Source organism: Neopsephotus bourkii, unplaced genomic scaffold (assembly GCF_033783945.1).
Source record: "Neopsephotus bourkii isolate Nb327-2 ecotype Australia unplaced genomic scaffold, CSIRO-AGI_Nbou_v1 NB_887, whole genome shotgun sequence".
Lineage (NCBI taxonomy): Eukaryota > Metazoa > Chordata > Aves > Psittaciformes > Psittacidae > Neopsephotus > Neopsephotus bourkii.
The window spans coordinates 8505-33351 of NW_026901381.1; the positions used below are offsets into that span (position 1 = coordinate 8505).

General features: G+C 45.3%; 1 long non-coding RNA gene across 1 annotated transcript; it reads right to left on the reverse strand.

Moving 5' to 3' along the window:
• Positions 1–5057: 5057 nt before the first annotated feature.
• On the reverse strand, positions 5058–11688 carry LOC133214431 (uncharacterized). The gene is made up of 3 exons (XR_009726117.1): positions 11389–11688; positions 10433–10624; positions 5058–5340 (listed from the first exon to the last, which is right to left on the reverse strand). It is a non-coding gene; the product is annotated as an uncharacterized LOC133214431 (long non-coding RNA).
• Positions 11689–24847: the final 13159 nt, after the last annotated feature.

Sequence of the window (24847 nt, forward strand, 5' to 3'; positions counted from 1 at the left end):
CTGAGCCCTGGATTGCTATTTATTTATCCATATATTTATTTATTTATTTCAACTAAGTTGGGATTGGAAAAGCTCAGTTTAGCCATGCTGCTGAGATCTGCTGCCAACTGCCCCTCTCCTGAGAGAGGAAAACAGAAGTGCATCCTGCTGCCCAGTGGGCCAGCATTCATCCCAAACTTGTCTTTTGGCAGCGGGAGAGACTGATAGCCTCCTGCCCCAGTGCTCACTAGCAGCCCTTGCTTCCTGCAGCCCAAGTCCAGTGCTGGCCTGAGCCTTTCTGTTGGTTATGTAGGCCACATGTTGGTAAATGCAGTCCTGCTATATCTCTGTGGGGTTGGCAAAAGTCAAAGCTGCCTTTGGTGCCTACCTGGGGTGGCTAGGCTGTGGCTGCTGGGGCAGAGTATGGATGTGTGCTGTGCTCTCCCCTGCCTGGCTGTCTGGGGCATGGGTGAGTGTGTGCAGCACCACAGGTGAGGAGACTGCACTGCTTTCAGGCTGTAGTGGCAAGGTTTGACAGGCTATTTAGCAGCATGCTTCAGTTGGTGCAGTCTCAGTCTCCTGCATGTTTTGGGGAGCTCTTTGCAGAGTTTAGGGCTCTCCCTTGTGTGCAGTGGGGATCCTGCGTGCTTATGTCTGCAGAACCTTCTTCCTCAGTCCTTCAACACCTTCACCCTGTTGCAGTGTGCTCTCATTTGGCTGTGGTGCAGTGGCTTGAATTCATCTTTTGCATGACCCCTTGATCAGCAGCCAGCCCTGCTCTCCTGCACTGAGCCCTGGCACCTCCAGGAGCAGATCTGAGATGCTGGCCCTGCTTGGGCAAGAGCCTCCATTCCTACAGGTACAGAGGCAGTTACCCTGATAAGAGCTGCAGGCTTGAGCATTTGTTTATGCCTCCCCTTTGTATATCTCAGGGTTTTTGTTGGTATGTCACCAGCTGCAGACCCTCAAGGGGTGCTTTGGTGGGAGTAAACTTTGCACTTGCTCACCCTTGTCCTGGTCCTTACCCCAGGATACATCTGACCACAGAATAAAGTGTGCTGCCTGGAGGGAGAGGCAGGGAGAAAGACTGGTGGGGTTCAGAAGTGATCAGGGCAGATGTGTTTTCAAAATTTTGCTTGACTGAGATTTGCTGCTGCAGGGACAGCCCCTGCTCCTATGCCCCAGGGTGGGCTGGGGGTGCATCCCTCTACCTCCTGCAGAGTAAAGGCTACCTGAGCTCTGGTTACCTTGTTGGGGGCCCCCCCCCCCCGCAGTGCTCCCTGTGATGGTCCACCCTCCTGTTTGCATGTTACCTAGGGAGGCAGCTGGACTCCCTCCTGAAGTGTCCCACATGGGCTAATTCAGTTTTCCTTCCAACAAGCACTGACTCTTGGTGCATTCTGGAGCTGGCATTAGGGCAATGTCAGTGTTTGCAAATGGGTCCCTAGTACACCTGGCTGCAGGACTGGTCTCAGGGCCACATTGGAGTAGAGAGGTCAGCCTCCAGATCTGGGGAGTGAAGGAGCAGAGTATGGCAATGTTGGCTGTGCTGATGACAGTTTGAAATGATACTGCATCTTCCAGGCTTGCCCTTGTATTTTTCACTATCCTCACTGAATACTCACCAGTAACTTGAATTTTCAAGCTTGGTAGTGTAAGATGCATTATCATGACTCTTCTGTTACCCTTTTTTTTCAAGACAACCTATTTTGTGAGCTCCTTCATAACCAGAGTAATTTGTATTCCCCACTCCTATGCAGTGTCATTGCTTGTTGACCTGCTGTTTTTTTGTTGTTTACTGAAATACAAGGGGTTTAAGGGTATTTAAGAACCTATGGAAAAATGTTTACCTGATCTGTATTCCCCTTCAAATGCAGTTTCCACCTCTTCTGAAGCCAGCAGCATACACTAGATTTCTTAGTAGATTTTCTTAGCTGAAAGCCCAGATGGGTTGTTGTGGGCTTTTTTTAGTATAACTTACACAAAAGAATTAACTGATGCAGTTTTTTGTGTTGTCTTCCCCTTCAATAGTTATCTTTTGTCTTTTTTGCACATCTGTCTACTAATAAAAATGTGAAATTAAGATATTTTTGGACTGTTACTTCACTGTTAATTAAGCTGGTTTATTTGCATGGTTTATTTAAAGTTTTGAATAACAGCTCTTTACAAGTTCATTGTTGCTCCAGTAGCAATGCCTATACATAAATATCTATAAGGTCATTGGAAAATAAAGCTTCTGGTTGACAGCTACATGCCTGAACAGGCAAAAGGCCATGGGCTTTGTTGTTATATTTAGTCTTGCTAAGTCAGCAAAGGGGAGAGCAAGGAGAAGATGGTTCATGGTGTCACGACTGCAGCAGTGATGCAGGACTTGGGGTAAAGTTGCTGCTGCTGCCATGGGGCTGGGGTGTTGCTGGTGGCTGGTTCCCTGGCAGGGCAGAAGCACAGCAGAGAAAGCATGTGCAAGTGGAGAAGTTTGCTTTTGCAGTGCCTTGCTGCTGCGGTCAAGCTAAAACTAGCAGGACACGTGTACAGGAGTTGCAGTTACTGCACTTGAAATTGCTTGGAGGGCAGCAACTGTGGAGTCAAATGTGGTTGTGGCTTGAGTGGCCTTGCGCTTGAAGAATAGTGATGGCATTTCAGAGCTGCATTCCTGGATGAGTATCTATATTGAGGAATGGGATGGAGAGAGATGGTGCTGCCTGGGTCATCTGATTGGATCAGGCTAGTTTGTATCTCCTGCTTGGCTCCTACAGCACCAGGCTGCCCAGAGCTACCAGTAGCTTCTTAATCCAGAAGGTGTGGTACCAAAGCCAGGACAAGCTCTCAAGCCTGCCCTGCACTGGGTAAACCTGGCTGCCACATGTGCAAGTTGGTTGTGTTTGAGTTGTTTTGGTTTTTTTTTCCCCCTTTCTTTGATGGCTGAGTGCAGCTGAGCAACCTTGACTCTGCCATCACTGGTAGAACAGGGGATTAGTGAGGAAATGGCTGCAGAAGAGCCCTTCTGGAACCAACAGTGTAGGGAAAAGGGAAAATATCCTGTTTTGTCTTGCCTGGAGAGGAGGAGAGACACTACCCGTGGCTGACTGCAGTCAGGGCCCCAGAGCAAGGGGGGAAGGTGCTGGAATTGCCTTTGCTGTCTTGCGCTCGGGAAAAAAGGAGGATGCCGGAGGGCAATACAGCCCATCACCTCTACGTGTGGAAGTGTTGCCCTTTTGTACCCACAGCATCTGCTGAGGCTGAAAATTGTGCAGCTGGGGCCAGCAATGAAGCACTGGCTGACATCTTTGTGAAGACATCTCCCTTGCAGCTACTTAAGGGGCTGCTGTGCACTAACACCAAATTTCATCTGTTACCTTTTGCCACTTCCAACAGCTTCTGGACCCTAACAGACAAGCAAGGACTGACCTACACCTGTGGGGCAGCAGTGGAGTTCTATAAACAAAAAAGTTAAGTGTCTGAAGATGGGGTTGGTGGGGTGTTTTTCAAATGGCAGCTCTGACCACAGGTAAATTAGGGGCTGTTGCTTGGTCTCAGCTGTTGGTGCAACCCTTCTACAAGCTTGCAGCCTGCAGAAGTCTTGAGCCTGCAGAAGCATTTTGCCCTCCTTGACATTCATTCCCTAAAGCTGGTGACAGTGGGACAGCAGCTGGTGGCTTGACCATTATCAAAACTTGAGCTAGAGCAGAGGAAGGCCAATGCAGTTCATGTGCTACTCAGAGGGGAAGAGGAATGCTGAGTGACACACTGACTTCTGGCAAGTGCATCCCACAGAATTAGAAAGTGCAAAGAAGACCCTCACCTGCAGCATGGATACAACATGGCTTCACATTTACCTAGCCCCCTCTGCTGTGAGGGGCAAGGATGTTCAGGAAGATGGGCCTAGGGCAGGAGCCATTCCTCAGGAGCCTTCACCACTGACCTTGCTCCTGGTGGAGACCATGCCATGGCCAAAGCAAGAGAGGGTAATGCTGCAGCTGTGCTGCCTCCTTACCTATCCCAGCTGCTCCACAGGGACTCAGAGCACAATGCCAGAGATATGATGCTTATGACCAGGATCCAATCCCTGTTACAGGTGCCTCTGAGTTCTCATCACTGAGGTGCACTCACCTTTGTCAGTATTTGGCATCCCCTGCAGACCCAGCTGCTGCTGTTACTCTCTAGGCAAGTAGAAATGGATAGGCTGAGCTCCTGAAACCTTTGAAAATGCAGACAAATATCAGTGATATGCTTCGGTCTTTATTAGGTGGAGGAAGGGCTAAAACAAAATGAAACTTCAAAACCGTTCACTGCAAGACCAGGAGTTGCCTCCAGGGTCTTGTTTTAAAAAAAAGTGGGGATGGACAGGTGAAGTGTCCATCTAGTAGCTCTGGCCTTCCTGGGCGATGTGACCCAGGGCAAAGAAAGGCATAAGACATAACTTATGCTTTTATTTAAGAAATGGCTACATAGTTTTTGCCTCTAAAGATGCAAAGAAGGTTCCAGGATCCACTGAGCAATCTGAAATCTCTTGCTAGAGAAGCCAACCAATCAACAAACAAACCCCAACCAAACAAACAGGAAAAGCCTTTCCTTTTGTTTTTCTTTATTTTTCAATAAGAAGATGAGGCTACATCTCAGGGTTACAGTGAGCAAACTGCCCACAAGACTTCATCTTCCACAGCAGGAGGGAGGAGACAAAAGAAAGGGGAAGGCCCACAAAACTTTTTTAAAACTTTTTTTTCCCCTTTTTTTCCCCTTTCTCTTTAAAGTAACAGCTAGATTGGGGGCTGTGAGCAGAAACAAAAGTAACAGAACACATTTTGATTTATTTTATTTTTGGAGGGGGGGGCGGTAGGCCTCCTTATTTGCCTGAATTTAGAGCTGCATTAAATAAATAGGCTTCAGCTAAAAAAAAAAAGAAAAGAACACCCAAAAAGACCAACAGTTTGTCTTTGACAGTTATAAAGCTTAAAAGCAAAAACAAGGAAGGATGCTCTGGTACAGAAGGAAAATTAATAATTAGTTTTCCTACAAAGAAAAGAAACCAGGCTCTACATACATAAATATATTACATACAACAGCAACTCAGAGGATGGATGGATGGATAGATGGATGGATGGCTGGCTGGCTGGCTGCATGGCTGCAGCTCTCCCCACACAGGCATTTGGCTGAGCAGTTACTACTTCTCCTAATAATTCCAGGAATGGTCTTCAGCTTTTTTTTTTTTTGCTTTTTTTTTTTCCTTCTCTCCTTTCGTTCTCTCCCTCCTCCCCAGTTTTGAATTTAGGTTGTCCAGTAAGGAGAAGTGCCATAGGTAGTTTTGGTAGCCTGAGACTTTTGCTGCATGGTGCTGGGCTGGTTACATTGGCCAGATCCACCCTAGAAATTGGAAAGGAAGGAGACATGGGCATCAGCTCCTATACCACCAGGGCTCCCAAGAAGACAAGCCTGTCTGTACACCAGCAGAAGAGCTACCACCCCCAGGGACACACCTGACACAGCGATGCCCCCCCCAAAACACATCAATTTCTGCTCTGTGATATCTCTGCATCTTGCAATGTAGGACAAACAGCCATAGAGACAGCAAGCAGGAACACAGGGACACACCATCCTGCTGCCCTGCCCCCCCCCAAGACAGGTTCAAGCACAAGGATGGAGAGAAGCAGGACTGAGGAGCTCTCTCAAGGTGAACGGAGGCAGTGCACCAGCCGAGGATGTAACATACATATTCTGAGAGAGAAGTAATTTTCTATTTCTGGACTCTAAGGCAGAACACTGTTTTTTCAGGGAACTTTTATAGAGAGGAAAGGAAATGAATGGGCTGGTGAAACGAAATCAGAGTTGATATGTAAACTGTAAGGGGATGCTTGATTTTTTACCCCCAGAATTACAGTACAAGTGCTCACATCCTGCTTTCCTGCTGCAGCCAGGGGACAGCAGCAACTGCCTCTGCTTCAGACCTCAAAGCCCATCTCTCCACACCACACAAGGATGGCCTCTTCACAGAATCACAGACTGGTGGAGGCTGGTAGGGACCTCTAGAGATCATCTAGTCCAGTCCCTCTGCTCAAGCCTAGAGCCAGTTGCCCAGGACCATGTCCTGACAGCTCCAAGGATGGAGACTCCGCAACCTCCTAGGCAAGCTGTGCCAGTGCTTGGTCACCATCACAGTCAAAAAGTGTTTCTTGATGTTCAGAGGGAAATTTCTGTGCTCCAGTCTGTTATCATGTTGTTGTACTTTGCAGTGCTGGGTTATGATATGACAGAATCACTGATCATGAGACTAATTTGGTATGTGTACTCATATTGTCATCACCTTTGTCTCTCAGGAGCCATTTGGTGGGAACTATTGATAATTATGCCTTCAGCTTTTCTCCTCAGAGAGCCAACGTTTAACAGGAACATCTTCCTCCAGCCAGCCTGCCTGCTTTCCTTCCTTCCAATATCCTTCTCCTCCAGGATAATTACAGTAGTATCTGAGAATTTTAAAGATTTTGAATATCCTTTGAATACCCTTGAAACCAAGATGGTTCTTTTGCTAGGCACCAGCATGTTGTTGTATATGGTTCAGATCTTGCTTAGGGTTTGTCCCTAAGCTACATGTGACAACTCCAACCCCTGTGAGAAGCACTGCAGCTCGAAGGAGAGGGACTCAGACTTGAGTGACAGGCACTATGGCTACTCAAACTCTGGCAACAAGGACTGCAGCTACTTCAACCCCAGCGACACACACTTTAACTACTCAAATCCCAGTAGCAAGCATTAGAGCTACTCAAACCCCAGTGACAAGCATTGGAGCCACTTCAAACTCTGCAACAAGCACTGTAGCTACTCAAACTCTTATGACCAGTACCACGGCTACTCAGACTCTGGCAACAGGCACCACAGTAATTTTTATCCCCATAACAAGTACTGCAGCCACTAAAACCCCAGCAGCAAGTATGGTGGCTATTGAAAATTTGGGGACAAGCACTGCAGCTGTTTTAATTCCTGTGACCAGTACTATACTATTCAACTCCCAACAAGAAGAACAACCACTCAGCCGTCGGTGATGAGCGATATAACTGAACCAGAGAACCAACCCATGTCAGTATCAGCTGTCCCTGTATGCAAGAGGAAATGGAAATTAAAAACAACTTGTTCAATGAAGGAGGAAGAACCAGGACCATCATCAGAACAGGAAGAGCAGGTAACCTCTTAATCCTTATCCTTGACTGATCTGTGGAATATGCGAAAAGATATCAGCCGTCTTCCAGGTGAGCACATCATCTGCAGAATCATGGAGAAGAAGTGGGATGGAAAACCCACCTCAATTCTATATGCACAGGTACATGAATTGCAAGGAAAAACAACTGTGGATCAGATGGCTTGGCATGTCAAAGCCACAGGATTATAAGGCTCTAGTAGACACCAGTGCACAGTGTACACTAATGCCATCAAGCTGTCAAGGGGTGGAACCCATCTATATTTCTGGAGTGACAGGAGGATCCCAAGAGTTGACTGTACTGGAGGCTGAAATCAGCCTGACTGGGAAGGAGTGGGGAGTTGAGCTGCTTCAGAGGACCCACTGTACAATAAACTGTCAGAAAGTGAGAAGCGATAAGCACTGGAGATGGAAGGCAGCTACATGGAGTCCCCTACAAGTTGCAGAAACTGATGAAGGAGAAGGTGAGACAAGTCACTTTGCAGAGGTGAAAGCCATCCAGCTGGCCCTGGACACTGCTGAACAAGAAAAATGGCAAGTACTTTATACTGATTCATGGATGGTAGCAAATGCCCTGTGGGGGTGGTTTCAGCAATGGAAGCAGAGTAACTGGCAACACAGAGGTAAACCCATCTGGGCTGCTGTGCTGTGGCAAAATATCACTGCTCAGGTGTAGAACATGGTGGTGAAGGTATACCACATAGATGCTCATGTACCCAAGAGTCGGGCCACTGAGGAACATAAGAACAACCAACAGGTGGATAAAGCTGCTAAGATTGAAGGGGCTCATGTGCATTTAGATTGGCAACATAAGGGTAAATTATTCTTTGCCCAGTGGGCCCATGGCACCTCAGGCCATCAAGGCAGAGATGCAACATACAGATGGTCTCATGATCAAGGGGTAGACTTAACAATGGACACTATTGCCCAAGTTTTTCACAAATGTGAAATACATGCTACAGTTAAGCAAGCCAATCAGTTAGTCTCTCTGGTATGGAGGACAATGGCTGAAGTACAAATATGGGGAGGCCTGGCAGACTGACTATATCACATTCCCACCAACCCACCAAGGCAAGCACCATGTGCTCACCATGGTGGAAGCAACCACCAGATGGCTGGAAACACGCTGTGCCCCATGCCACTGCCTGGAACACTATCCTGGGCCTTGAGAAACAAGTCTTTTGGCGACACAGCACCCCAGAGAGAACTGAGACAATGGGACTCATTTCCAAAACAATCTTATAGACACTTGGGCCAAAGAGCATGGCATTGAGTGGATATATCACATCCCCTATCACACACCAGCCTCTGCAAAAATCAATGGGCTTTTAAAAACTACACTGAGAGCAATGGGTCGTGGGACTTTCAAACATTGGGATACACATTTACCAAAAGTCATCTGGTTAGTCAACACTAGGGGATCTGCCAACAGGGCTGGCCCAGCCCAATCAGAACTTTTACGTACTGTAGAGGGGGATAAGTCCTGTGGTGCACATAAAGAATTTTCTGGGGAAGAGGGTCTGGGTTATTCCTGCTTCAGGTAAAGGCCAACCCATTCGTGGGATTGCTTTTGCTCAAGGACCTGGGTGCACTTGGTGGGTAATGCAGGAAGATGAGAGAGTACAGTGTGTACCTCAAGGGGATTTAATTTTTGGTGAAAACAGCCAGTGAATTTAATTGCATGCTGTTGCCTGCTGTATAACACTTCTATGGTAGCTAGATGCCCATCACTGCACTGGGCACCCCCACCGCTCTGGACTTGGGGGCCTAACCCCAACTCCCTTTCAATAATCATATTAACATAGAATGAATTTTGATTAATCTGGATGAGTGCAGTGGTGATGATAATAAGAACTGGCTTTAGCATGCAACAATTCAACACCACACACCATCTCTCCTGCCCTGAAGGACTGTTATTACAAATGGTGCCCAATGTCATGGACTGAATGAACTCAACTGACTCTTCTAGGGATGGCCCATACACTAAAGGAGTGACATGTGTATGTGTTTATGTATCTCAAGAGATAGAAAAGTTGATGTTATATCAGAAAATATGAGATCTGAGCATGATGTAACTGTTATGGAATAAGGGGTGGATACTGTCCTGGGTTCAGCTGTAACAGCTGTTTTTCTTCCTTCTTGTGCAGCGCTGTGTTTTGACTTTAGTCTGAGAACAATGATGGTAACAGACCAGTGTTTTAGTTGTTGCTCAGTAGCACTTACCCTGATCAAGGACTTTTCAGTCTCATGCTCTGCCAGTGAGGAGGGGCAAGGGAAGCCAGGAGGAAGCAGAGACAGGACACCTAACCAAAACTAGCCAAAGAGGTATTCCATCCCACAGCACATCATGCCCAGTATATAAACTGGGGGGAGTCACATGGAAGAGATCAGTCACTGCTCAGGTCAGGCTGGGTACTGGTCTGCAGGTGGTGAGCAATAGTATTGTGCATCAATTGGTTTCCTGAATTTTTATTTCTCCTTTTTCATTGCTCCCTATTGTTAGAGTTATTCTCTTCCCCCATCCCACCACGGGTGGGTGCATGGTACTTAGTTGCTGGCTGGGTTTAAACCACAATAGTGCATTGCATCTGGTCCTGTCACTGGGCACCACTGAAAAGAGCCTGGCTCCATTCCCTTAACACTCTTCCTTCAGGTATTTATATAGATTGCTAAGATCCCCCTGAGCCTTCTTTTCTGCAAGCTGAGCAGTCCCAGGTCTCTCAACCTTTCCTCATAGGAAAGACGATCCAGTCACTTCACCATCCTTGTGGCTCTTTGTCTCTTAAATACATCCATGTATCTCTTGTACTGAGGAGCCCAGAACTGAACACATGACTCCAGGTGTGGCCTCACCAGTGCTAAGCAGAGGGGTAGGATGACCTTCTTTGACCTGCTGGTAGTACTTTGCCTAATGCAGCCCAGGATGCCTTTGGCCTTCTTTTCATCAATGGCATATTGTTATCTCATAGTCAACTTGGTGTCCACCAGGATGCCCAGGGCCTTTTCTACCAAACTGCTTTGGGCCCCAGCATATACTGATGCATGGGGTTGTTCCTTCCCAGGTGCAGGACTTTGCACTTCCCCTTGCTGAATTTCATGAGGTTCCCTCCCCAAGCTGGTCAACAGTCTGCAATCATTGTCAAGGCCCTTTCCCAATGAGCAAAGCAAAAAACCAGACATTAGCAAAAACCCCCAAGTTCCTGCTGGGATGTGGGTGGGAGCAATTTGCCCTTGGGCACACTGTAGATGTGGAATGGACCAACTCACCTGCCCATCTTGTTGAAGATGGTGATGCAGCATCTGGGAATGAGGCTGCTGATGTGCAGGCAGGATATGGAGAAATGGGGCTGGAGCATAACCTGGGGCAGCACCAGGATTCAGGGGCCCAGTCGATCCGGGAGCAGAGGGCAGGCTGAAAGGAGATGGTGTGCCAGCGTGGAATCCCTGCTTGTCAAACATCTGCATGGGAGGTGAGGGGTCAGCATCAGAGACTGGTGTGAGCAGCCCCACAGTGACCAGACAAGAACAAGAGTGGCCCAAACACGAATGACCTGAACTTTTCACCAACCCCATGAGCAAGCAAAGTCACACCTGTGAGGACTTCAGCAGATGAGTTTCAGCTTCTGTTCTCATCCATACTTCTGTACTAATGCCCCCAATATTTTATTTCCACAGCTACTATGCTCCTTTTTTCACTGACCTCTTTTTTACTCAGCAGGACATGGGATGGCAGCAGCTGCCTGAAATCAGCCCTTCACACATTGCATGGGCTCAGCCTGGAATTATTCAACCTACCCAGAGAGGCCCAACAAAAACACAAGAAGAATTTGCAATGAGATTTTCCTCCCCCTTGCCAAAGCTCAACCCAGCTTCCCGATTCAGCTGCTTTGGGCGCTATTTTGACGAAAAACGTTAGTCCTTTGCCTAATGCAGCCCAAGATACCATTTTGCATGCCATCACACTTCATTTGCACCCAGAACACAGCACATGTGGGGCAGCATAGAACACTACACCTATGCCAGCAGCTGCCATCAGGAAAAACATGCCACATGGCAAAAGCAGTGAGACAGAGAATGAGACTCTTCTCCAACAGCAGAGCCAATGTAAGAAATGCCATAGCCTGCTGACCAACTGGCCTGGGAATGGTCCTAGCCAGCAGTGCTCCACAGGGGCAGCCATTAGCCTGGCCTCAGGCTACAGAGGAGGGTCCAGTATTATTCACCTGAGTCTTGTTATAGACTGAGCCACTGATATCAGGTACACCTGTGTTACTTGAGGTCCCAGAAACACCTGGAAAACAAACAAAAAAAGACATCAACAATGAGAAAGTCAACCACCCTCCATATGCTTTGCTCCAAGCATCCACAACCTCGATGGATGCATCTTTGCCTGCAGCCACTGTACTACACACCCTGCTGCTACTGCTGGCGGTCAGCCTGGCAGGGTTGTCCACACTGTCAGACCCACATGAGAACAGAAGAAAGGACTCAGTTCCTCACATTGCAAAGCAGGAAACCAGCCCACTGGGATAAATCACCCACATCCATGACCCAGCAGTTACTGCTTGGGTTCAAATGCTCTTCACCAGGCAGCACCCAACACTCATTTAAGCTCCAGAAAAGCCATGGAGACTGGTGGTGAGTGGTGCTCCTCAGGGGTAGGTACTGGGACCGGCACAGTTCAATATCTTTGTTGGTGACATAGACAGGGGGATTGAATGCATCTTCAGCAAGTTTGCTGATGACACTAAGCTGTGTGTTGCAGTCCTCATGCTGGAGGGAAGGGATGCTATCCAGAGGAACCTTGATAGACTCAAGGGGTGAGCCTTATGAAATTCAACCAGGCCAAGTGCAAGGTCCTGCACTTGAGTCAGTGCAATTCCAAGCACAACTACAGGCTACCAAGAGACTGGACTGAGAGCAACCCTGTGGAGAAGCACTTGGGGGTGTTGGCTGATAAAAAGCTCAACATGAGCCGGCAGTGTATGCTTGCAGCCCAGAAAGCCAACCATATGCTGAGCTCCATCAAAAGGAGCATGACCAGAAGGTCAAGGGAGGTGATTCTCCCCCTTTGCTCCCATGAGACACCCCCCCCGCCCGCAGTCCTGCGTCCAGCTCTTGAAGGCAACAACTCAAGAGGGATGTAAAGCTGTTGAAGTGAGTCCAGAGGAGGCCATACGGATGCTCCGAAGGCTGGAGCACCTCTGCTATGGAGACAGGCTGAAAGAGATGGGCTTGTTCAGCCTGGAGAAGAGAAGGCTCCCAGGAGACCTCATAACAGACTTCCAGTTCTGTCCTGGTTTCAGCTATAACAGGTTTTTTTTTTATTCCCAGTAGCTGGTACAGTGCTGTGTTTTGGCTTTAGTCTGAGAACAATGCTGATAAACCAATGTTTTAGTTGTTGCTAAGTAGCACATACAATGATCAAGGACTTTTCAATCTCTCATAGAATCACAGAATAGTTAGGGTTGGAAAGGACCTTAAGATCATCTAGTTCCAACCCCCCTGCCATGGGTAGGGAAACCAAGTCACCCAAGGCTCAATCAAACCTGGCATTGAACACCACCAGGGATGGAGTATTCACAACCTCCCTGGGCAATCCATTCCAGTGCCTCACCACTCTAAAAGTAAAGAATTTCCTCCTTATATCCAATCCAAACTTCCCCTGCTTAAGTTTTATCCTGTTAACCCTTATCCTATCCCTACAGTCCCTAATGAACAGTCCCTCTCCAGCATCCTTGTAGGCCCCCTTCAGATACTGGAAGGCTGCTATGAGCTCTTCATGCAGCTTTCTCCAGGTTGAACAGCCCCAACTTTCTCAGCCCATCTTCATATGGGAGGTGCTCCAGTCACCTGATCATCCTCATGGCTCTCCTCTGGACTTGTTCCAACAGTTCCATGTCCTTTTTATGTTGAGGACACCACAACTGTACACAATACTCCAAGTGAGGTCACACGAGAGCAGAGTAGATGGGCAGGATCACCTCCTTCAACCTGCTGGTCACGCTCCTTTTGATGCAGCCCAGGGGTACAGTCAGCTTTCTGGGCTGCAAGCATACACACTGCTGGCTCATGTTCATTTTTTCATCGACCAACACCCCCAAGTCCTTCTCCACAGGGCTCCTCTGAATCTCTTCTCTGCACAACCTGTAGCTGTGCCTGAGATTGCCCCGATCCAGGTGTAGGACCTTGCACTTGGCATGGTTAAACTTCATAAGTTTGGCATCAGCCCACCTCACAAGTGTGTCAAGGTCCCTCTGGATGGCATTCCTTCCCTCCAGCGTATCAACTGAACCACACAGGTTAGTGTCATCTGCAAACTTGCTGAGGGTGCACTCAATCCCACTGTCCATGTCACCGACTGTCGTGGTTTAAACCCAGACTGTCACTCAGAAACCATGCAGCTGTTCGCTCACTCCCCCCTCTTCCTCCTCCCGCTCCTGGAGGGATGGGAAAGAGAACAGAAAGAATGTACCAGTCCAGTAACTAACCTATAACACAAAACCACTACTGCTACCACCAATAATAATGATAAGGGAAATAACAAGGGAAGAGAATACAACTGCTCACTACCTGCCGACCGATACCCAACCCAACCAAGCAGTGATCTAGCCCTTCCGGGTAACTGCCCCCAGTTTATATAGTGGGCATGACGTGCTGTGGTATGGAATACCTCTTTGGCTAGCTTGGGTCATGTGTCCTGTCTCTGCTTCCTCCCAGCTTCCCCTCCTCCTTGGCAGAGCATGAGACTAAGAAAGTCCTTGGTCAGAGTAAACATTACTAAGCAGCAACCAAAAACATCGGTTATCAGCGCTGCCCCCAGGCTGAAAGTGTGCAGTACTACACCAGCTACTAAGGAGAAAAACGACTGCTACTGCTGAACCAAGGACAGTATCCACCTGTTATTCCATACCATTCACGTCATGCTCAGATCCCACATTTTCAATATACCATCACTCTTATCTCAAATATATACATATATATACATTCACAGAGAGAGAGAGAGATAATTCCTTAGTGCATAGAACAATCCCTATAAAGCTGCTGAGTTCATTTGGTCCATGATGTCAGGCTCCATCTCTTGTAACAGTCTTTCAGAGAAGGAGAGGCTGTGTGCAGTGCTGTATCATTGCCTACTGATGCTGATCGTTCCTTTATGGCAGAACTCGTCTGGTTTCATCAAAGTTCATTCTTGGGATGACGGTTGGAGGGAAGTCAGGGCCAGTTGCTGGTGACCTGAAGACATCTAGTTGGTGGGCTTATAGAAGTGCTACATAGCAGGCAATAGCATACAACTGAGTTCATTGGCTGTTTTCCCCTAAAATCAAATCCCCTTGAGGTATACATCAGACTTTCCATCTTCCCACATCACCCACCAAATGTATCCAGGTCCCTGAGCAAAAGCAATCCCACGAGTGGGTTTGCCTTTACTTGAAGCAGGAATAACCCAGACTGTCTTCCCCAACAAATTCTTTATGTGCACCACAGGAACTTTGTTCCTTGTACAGTATGTACACGCTCAATCTGATGTAACAATCTTTCAGGGCAGAAGAGAAGGCATGTAGTGTTGGACAGTGGCCTGCTGACAACACAGATGAACTCCTCTGGTCACTGCTGAGCATGTCTCATTTCATCAAAGGTCATTCTTTGTTGGGGTGATGATCGGAGGGAAGTCAGGATCAGTCAGTGGTGAACTGATTAGAGTACTGTGTGACTCCTGCTGCTGCCACAGGCTTTTCCCATGATTTTATTCTCTGATATGATCCTGAACAGCACATGTCTTTTGATTTGGAGAAAACTCCAGGAACAAACTTGCCATCAAAGTTTTCAAGCTGACAAGCAGGTATTCTTTACTGCGGTGCCAGGAAACACGAAGGATAGCTCCTCCTAACGTGTGTCCCCCAATTGCCACACAAGCTGTCCTTTTATAGCCACTGGGCATACATACATATTCATGAGGCTACATATGGATTACATCATTTTCCAGAAAGTTCCCAGCATGCGTACAGAAATGTGGTGGTGGTCTCTGAGGGTCGTTTACTTCTTCCAACAATCTTCATCACTTCTGGCAGCCTTTGAAGCACGCGCAGGAGATGCTCATACCAGTTTAATTGGTTCGTTAGCACCAGAGACATAATAATCCTCCTGTCCTCCTACTTATCAGTTAGTTTAACTGTAGCCCATCCTGGACACCTGCCATTCCCAGACACTCCTTATTCCTGCGTCCTGTTATTCTAGACTGCTTTTCTTAAAACTATGTCAACTATAACGATTTGTCTTGTGAGAATTCTCAGTATGTTCTCTAGCTGTACTCTACTTTTTTTTCTCCATGTATCATGCACTGCAGTAATTCGCCATTGCTACTGTTACAAAGCCATCAAACTTAACATTACTTAAAACTAATTCTAAAGGTTTCTATATTCCATTTTGTGATTTGGTGCCCCTTTGTCTCAAATTCCCCCGTTTTTCTGTCCTTTTGCAAATTCTTTTGCAACATTTTATATATTACCATTACCATCAAAAGTCTTTTTGAAATAATTTCTCGTTTCTACTTGGTGCTTAATGTCATTCCTTTTCCAACCTTCATAATTTATCATAGACTGTTTACAACACCAGAGGGAACACTGTATCAAGCCACAAGTAATAAATATTAAAATAATTAACACCAATATTCCTGCAACCTGTTTCCTTAACAAGGAGAGATTAGGTAACCATGAAGTTAACTTTTTCCATATTTCTTCAAAACCCCAGGAGGTGTCATCCATGGCCATTTCATGAAATATCTTAGTTTGTTTCCAAATTTTCTCCAGATCTGTTTCAATTCTGCCACTTTAGTCTGTATAGGAACAACAGCTTTCATTGATTATGGAAGAAACCCCTCTTTGTGATGCCACTAACATGTCTAGAGTCATTTAGTTTTGTAATATCACCTTAGATAGGCTGGTTATCTCTTGTTGTTCTGCCTGGATTATATCAATGTTTTTACTTGCCATTTCCTCTATGATTGCTGAGATATTTACAATTACCTTCTCTAATTCACTTACTGCCAAAGATGGAATTAGCCCTCTTACAAAACCATGAGATGCGGTGTGCCGTTCAATAATAGGGTTAAACCCTCGCTTCATTTGTTTAGCAAAACTTCTAATCCAGGTCCCGGAAGGATACCTGTCGATAGTAGTAAAATTTGGTATTACAGCACCTAAGGTGCATGCCCCCTTCCAGTTGGGGGGTAGAGTCTTATAAGCATCTTCTCCACATAACCAATACCATCCTTTCCCTTTAGGAACGGGCCACCACTGAACTACGATACCATCTATATTAAGAGTATGATTGCAATTTGAATGGTGACCTACATCTGTGGCATTTAAACAAGCATGATCTCCTACCCTGGTTCCTGGTGTAATACATCTTTGTGCTCAGGTATAATATTTATTACCTGGATTAGTATTAACTATCCCAAATTTTAACTTTTCCCTCGGACGTAGATTGCTAGTGTTCACCCACAAATTTGTCCATGAGATAGCGTTAGGAATTGGAACTCCAGTTAAGGGAAGGTCTGGATTTTCTCCTGATTTAGGCAACTGTGCACACACCCAACAGTCACTACGATTAAAACCTTAGCAACATTCTGCACTAATTTCAGGTATAAGTTCTGGTCCCAAGCTTGTGCACCAGTTATCATATGAGTCCAAATTATGACCGACGCTATTTCATACGTAAGGGTCCTGACGGTTCTACCTGCCATGTCTTCTCTGGCTCTGGTGCTTTCTTTATTCTTGAATAATGTATCCAAGCAGGTTGTTCCTTTATCTTCACTGCTGTAAAGGTGGTCAGTAATATTTGTTATGATCCACTCCACTTCTCCTGTAGAGGATCTCCTGAAAAATTCTTAACATAAACCCAGTCTCCAGATCTGAAAGGGTGAATCAGATAATCCAAACCTCTTGCTCTTGTCCCTACTATTTCCTTATTTATCTTCTCCAGTAGTTTTCCCAAATTGATCAGAAACTGTCAGAGATAGCGTTCTCCCTCTTCCTGAAGACTTTCTCCTTTAAACTGGGACTGATATTATCTTCCACACAAAATTTCAAATGAGCTAACCTCTTCTTTCGACCGAGGTTTAGTTTGAATTCTTAACAAAGCCAGTGGTAAACCTTGGTACCAATATAAATTCATTTCCTGACATATTTTACTAATCTGTTGTTTAATCAGGTGGTTCATCTTTTCTACTTGCCCACTGGCCTGAGGCCTATATGGAACATGTAGTTGCCAATCAATTTCTAATTTTTTGCTCATTCCTTGGGACAATTTTGCACTAAAGTGTGAGCCTCGGTTGGAAGAAATTGCCTCTGGTACCCCAAAATGAAGTTATTGTCTCGTTAAATGATGTTTTAATCACTTGTTTTGCGTTATTTATCCTACAAGGGAATGCTTCTGGCCAGCCTGAGAAAGTATCCGTTAACACCAACAAATATCAATAACCCCCTTTTCTTGGTAATTCAGAAAAATCTATTTGCCACTGCTGTCCCGGCTAACTTCCTCTCCCAATTGTCCCAATTTGATTTCTATTTTCAGTTTTAGGATTATTCTTAAGACATACCTGGCATTGTTTTGTCACTAATTGAACTGTTCTTCCTACAATTTGTTTGCCTAAGTATTTATGCGAAGAGTTGCTACCCTGATGAGTTTTATTACGTTCCTCCTGAACTAACTTCCAGAGCTGGTTATAGGGGATTACAGTTTGCCCATCAGGTATCTGAACCCCACCCTGTCCTTTTAGATCCTCAATCTTTCCTGTCCTTTTAGATCCTCAATCAAATTTTCTATCCTCTTTTGAATACCTAGGTTTAGATTTTTCAATTGTTAGTTTGCCATCAGGGATTAAGGACATGATTTGAAATTGTTCAGCTGCTCATTTGGCTTCAAAATCGGCCAAATTATTTCCAATATCCTGATCAGAATCACCTTGTTGATGTCCTTTACAGTACATAATAGCTATTCCTTCAGGTAGCTGAACAGCTTCCAGTAATTGTAGAATTTCTGTAGCATGTTTAATCTGCTTCCCTTGTGTGTTCAAAAGTCCTCGTTACTTCCAGATAGATAGCACCATGTGCATGGACCACACCAAATACATATTTAGAATCAGTCCAAATATTTATCCTTTTATCTTTAGCCAATTCCAGGTCTCTCGTTAACACTATTATTTCTGCTTTCTGGGCAGAGGTGTTCGTGGGTAAAGGTTTAGCTTCTATTACCTGTGAAATACTGGTAATGGCATATCCTACCTTTCGTTTACCATTTTTCATGAAGCTACTACCATCAGTAAATCAAGAATCAGCATCTTCCAGACGTTTTTCTTTCAAATCTGGTCGGCTCGAATATACAGTCTCTATGGTAGTCAAGCAGTCGTGTGTTAGTGGTGCTGTCAATCATTCCTGCAAAAAGGATGCTGGATTCACAACGTTAGTGATCATAATTTCTATATCATCTTGTTCCACAAGGGTGGCCTGGTATTTTAAGAAACGTGAAGGAGATAACCAGTGGGCTCCTTTCTGTTCCAGGACTGCTGACACCACATGGAACATCTTTCCCCAATATCACAGGCTGAACAACATCTCCAGCTTAACTTTCAGTTTTCCCTGTCCTTTTCCAAAGTCAAAATTAAGGAATCTAGCGGAGCTATATTAATTTTGCATTCAGTCTGTCACTCCACGTGGTTTCTTAAAGAGAAAAACATATCTGCATACATTACTACATCCCATTTTCCCTGCCCCCTCAAAACAACATTAATTGTAAAAATTTATTATAGCTCAGAGTTCCATTTTTAGGCCATTTTTCCTGATCTTCCAAAGTATACAAAGGCCACCATTGGTTACAATATTTTACCAATGTTTTCTTATTTACCGAGCCCCCAGGAGACCCTCCAAGCTCTTTCCAGTGTGCCAAAATGCACCCAAAAGGACTCTTTTTCAAGACCTCTTCACTCTGCTGATTTTCCATTATCAATCTCACATTCACACACACACACACACACACATGCATACAGAATTGTGGTGGTGGTCTCTGAGGGTCGTTTACTTCTTCCAACAATCTTCATCACTTCTGGCAGCCTTTGAAGCACGCGCAGCAGACGCTCATACCAGTTTAATCGGTTCGTTAGCACCAGAGACATAATAATCCTCCTGTCCTCCTACTTATCAGTTAGTTTAACTGTAGCCCATTGTCCTGGGTTTAGCAGTAGCAGTCATTTTTCTCTTTCTTGGTAGCTGGTACAGTGCTGTGTTTTGACTTTCGGGCTGGGAACAGAACTGATAAAAATGATGTTTTGGTTTGGCCAAGGACTTTGTGAGCCTCATGCTCTGCCAGGGAGGAGTTTGTATATATTGTATGTATATACTGAGAGAGCTGTTCAGAGAATGGGTGTCACACACAAGACTTTATACATATATAAATATATATTATATATTAAAATATATGTATGCTTTATTTAAATAATATATATTTCATATATATAAATATGTTTTGTAATTATTTATGTATATATATGTTCATGGGTATATATATAGGAAAAGTATATTTACATTGTATATTGTGTATCATATATTGTATATGTACACACACACATACAGATACAGGCATATAAACTCCATAGACTATTCCCTCTTCTCTCTTACCCCCTGTCTATGTGCATGTACATACACTGATGCTCACACACACACAATTATCTCCCCCCTGTATAATGTGTGGGGTGCATAAATATATACAGCCACATGTTTATATCTTGATATATACGCTCTTTATGTGTATCCGTGTGTAGGGAGTGAGTGATAGCTGTGCTCCTACACACAGTGCTCTGTCTTGTTACAGCTATGCCTGTATACATGCATATATATATATGTACTTCTATATACACAGAAGCACAGCACACGTAATCTTTATATGTGCATATGTAGTTAGAGACTGTGATGTTTAGACACACGTATATACAGAGCACTCATGAGCTGTTCACCCACATTCCATCTCTTGCTATGGCTATATATTGACACATACACATAAATACATACCAAAACGAGCAAGAGCAGTTCTCACATACACATTTTCCATCATTCTCTCCTCGCTACACATGTCTAATCCTTGGGGTGTGTAACAATATGTGCATATATCACAATTTATTCTCTTGCTGTGTGGGTGCGTAAGTAGAGATAGCAAGAGCCCCTCTCACACACTACTCTCTTTATATATACATGTATATGAATATATAGAGGCATATATACCTATATAGACACAGATTGGTCACACACCTGCTTTTCACTCTTATGTAATCATATATACGTATACTCATACATATATGTAACATATATGGCTATACATATAGATGTTTTCTATACAGCTTGCTGTTCTCACACACACTTCTCTCATAACGCATGTAAGAGGATACAGAGAGCTGTCAACACAGCTATCTTCCTATATGTAGACCCCTATATATTTATATAAATACATGTAGACAGACAGCTGCTCACTCACGCAGTTATACAGGTCTTGCTATATACACACATGTATAGATACAAGTATATACTTAGATATTGAGGGTGGGCAGAGGTAACAGTCTCTTCCCCCTTTGCCTCAGTCCATGTATGTATATATACCAAGAGAGCTGTTCAGAGAGCTGGTCTCACACACAAGACCTCCTATATATATATATATGTATGTGTGTATATATATATAAAGTGTACTATATACATATATGCACACACACATACAGATACAGTCATATAAACTTCAAGGGTCCTGTTCCCCCCCCCCCTTTAACCCCTGTCTATGTGCATATACATACACTGATGTTCACACACACACTCTCATCCCTCCCCTGTCTAATCTCTGGGGTTCATAAACATATGCTCACATTACATAAGCTTATGTGTACCCATGTGTACTCACACAGTGCTCTGTCTTGTTACAGCTATGTCTCTATAGATGCTTCTGTATATACACAGACACTTCACACAAGTAATCCTCTTTATATATACTTGCATAGTTAAAGTGCTGATCAAACACAGACACAGAGCACATGTGAGCTGTTCACACACACACAGCATTCTTTCACCACATATATATATATCTATGCTTAGAAAGGGACCTTCACACAAGTTCTGAGGGAGAGATGCATGTATGCATATACAGAGAGAGAAAGCTGTTCTCACACACACACATACTTATGCACATATGGAGGGGAGAGGGACCCATTCACTCACCTCTCTCTGCATATATACTTATGCATATGTACATACACACATATATATACATATACATGCACCAAGAGAGCACATAGTTGACACAGACTTTCTGTATATTAATATGTATAACTTCTGTATATTAATATGTATAACTTAATAGATTTATGTATATATATTAATATATACTTTTATATATTATAACATATATAATCATAGATGCTCACACACATGGTATCCCCCATCTATATATACTTGAAGACACACACTCTCTGCATGTATATACATAGAGAGTGAGAGCTGTTCCCACACATACTCATGCTCTGCCCACACGTGCATACATACACACGTGAGCATGCACATGCAGTAGTCATACACTTAAACAGGGGAAGTTTAGATTGGATATAAGGAGGAAATTCTTTCCTGTTAGGGTGGTGAGGCACTGGAATGGGTGCCCAGGGAGGTTGTGAATGCTCCATCCCTGGCAGTGTTCAAGGCCAGGTTGGACGAGGCCTTGGGTGAGATGGTTTAGTGTGAGGTGTACCTGCCCATGGCAGGGGGGTTGGAACTGGATGATCTAAAGGTCCTTTCCAACCTTAACTACTCTATGATTCTATTCCCATACACTCTCCTACAGAGACTTTATTTAGTTCTATATGTAACTAACCGTGAGTGTGCATTTTCTGTCATTCTCTGAATGACAAGAACTACAGAGAGAGGGGCAGAACATGCCCCACACACACACCTGCACCCCTAAAAATACACGGGGGGATCCCCTCTCCTCCGCCCCATCTGTAACATCTGGGCTGCATCTGTATGTATGTGTGTATTGATCTCCATTGATGTTCTCTGTGTGTGTAGGGAGAGAGCAGGAGGGAGCCGGTCATCCCTCATCTCCTAATACACACACACACATCCCATCTCCATCTCCACCCCCAGTTCATTGATGTATTTATTGATGCATCTGTTTCTTCTTGCATTTCCTGTCCCCACCTCCCTCCATCCCTCCCTTGCTCAAAGATGAAGATAACTAAACCACACACACACACACATGCACCTGCATGTATACGGCCTGGTGATGTATACACAAAATACAGAGGAATATAGAAATAATATCTTTATATATATATATATCACACACACCTGTATAACTATATTAAAATATATGGGGGTGTTTGTGTGTGTAGACAGAGAGAAAAGCTCACACACGCATCCACCCAAATAGAGGCCTTGAAGTATGATATAATTTCAACTATGAGTGTGTACGATCATCTCTGCCCCTCCATGCATGGGGTGAAAGGTAACATCTATACATACACACACATTCCTATGTGTGTATATCTAGCTATATATCTACATCTATACCTGCATCTTCTCTATACATCTAATCTTACCTGTATCTGTATCTATATCTGTATCTCTATATCTATCTATATCTAATCAATATAAATTCATATTTAAGTGTTTAATAGCTATGTATGAATATATTCACATATTGATATGTACATGGAATCTATGAGGGCAGCCATATCTATGTGTGAGCTCATTTTGTCTCCTCCTCTGAATATACCTGTATATGAAGAAATAAACACTGTCTGGTACCTGTGTGTGTGCATGGGTGAGCCTGCAACACGCGTGCAGGCTCATGACCAGAAACCTGTGGCTAACGCCCCACGTGCTCCCTGAGCCCTGGGATCCGGGTCTATGTAAGGGTGCTGCGGCATCACACACACTCCATGGTCCTGCTGGTGCCCTGGGCTGCAGGAGGGTTGGTTGTGCTGTGGGTCCAGCGCAGGCTGCAGTGCAGGATATGTCCGGCCCCAAAACCCACCTGGGTTCCATGGCTGAAGCCTGCTCCTGGCTTTCCCACCTCCACATCTCCGTGCTGCTTCCCATGCGCCAGGTTTTGATGCTACCCCCAGCCCTGCAGCACAGACATGGTTGTGATTCCACAGCTTCCACATGTGCCCCAGCATCTCACACAAGAGAGCTGCATCCCAACCAGCTCCAAGGCCTCAGCTGCTGCCTGGCCACAGCCTCGTGTGGTTGCACCAGCTTTACCCACAGGCAGGGGCCAGACCCCACCACTTGGCCCATTCAGGGCACTGGTTGTAGCTGTTGCGCTTGCTGTGGGCTGAGGAACTGGTCCCTGCCCTCCCAGCAGCAGCTCCATCCTCACATTTCTCCCCTTTGCCTGGTCAGGACATGGGCAAGGAGCAGAACCAGCCCAGCAGCTGCTGCAGGCTGGAGAGCTCAGGGCCAGGCCTCCATTGCACTGTGCCCCATGGCACATCACCCCTGCACATACACACCACTGCACAGAGGTGAGCACTGAAGTAAAAGCCATGAGGGGCCAGTGATACTGGGAGTGTTTTTAAGCACCCTGCAAGGACCAAGAGCCAGGGCAGCTTATCCAGCCAAAGCAGGAGGTAAACATCACAGTTATTCCCCCCTCAGCTCAGGATGCTCCACAGTGGAGCTGTAGCTACAGCAAATGCTTTAGATGGAGAAGGGCAGAAGGTCTGAGCCTTTCAAGCTGATGCAGAGGAACAGAATGGCACCAGCATGCATTGCCATGGCAGAGCAGTGATTTGAAACTGATGGGAGCAGCGAAAGCCCAGTCAAGTGAGAGAAGTGTGATGGGACAAAGCCATAAAATAGAACATAGAGCACAAAGACTGTGAGCAGGTTCTTGAAATAACTGGCCTCATTTCTGTTTTCCATCTTCCTGCAGGCACACGAGCAGTGAGCTCAGCCTGAGTGCAAACAGAGGGGCATGCCCAGCATCTAGAAACTAAAGGCTTAACCCTGACTTGGCTGGACCAAGGAAAGGTCCTTACCTGGGTCTAGGATAGGCAGGGCCTTGCTTCTTCCTTAACTGCTGAGCCAGGAAGGGCCCAGCATGCTCCTCAACCCTCCAAGAGGAGGGGAGCAAGAACTGCATCTGGAAGCCACAGACTATAGCAAGGAGGAAGCACAAACATCCTTCCATTAGCAGGCACTGGGATGCTGAAATGGTGGCAAGACAGAGGAAAGAGGCATGTTAGTGGAGGAAAAAAAGCGAGTCAGAAACAGGAGTAACCAAGAAGGTTTGTTCTTGTTAAGTTTATTGGCATCATGTTTGTCTCTTTACACAAGAGCTCAGCCTACGTACTAGAATGTAGACCTCTGGAAAACAGGTAGAAGGGCTCCATTTAAGCAAGCTACAAACGCAAGAACAAATACCAGGAAGAAAGGAAGAGGAAAGGGACTAGATTGCCAGGTTTTCCCATACCAAAAATCCAGATTAGCAGTCAGTAAGAAGAAAGGGAAGATTCAGTGTCCAGGTCATTCATCAAGAAACAGCTACCACAGCACCCAGACCCCCCCCCGGGACACCTCAGCTCCAGCCCCTTCCCACACTCGCTTCAGGATGTTAGGAGTTAAGCAGTCGGGGAGTGAACAAATGAGG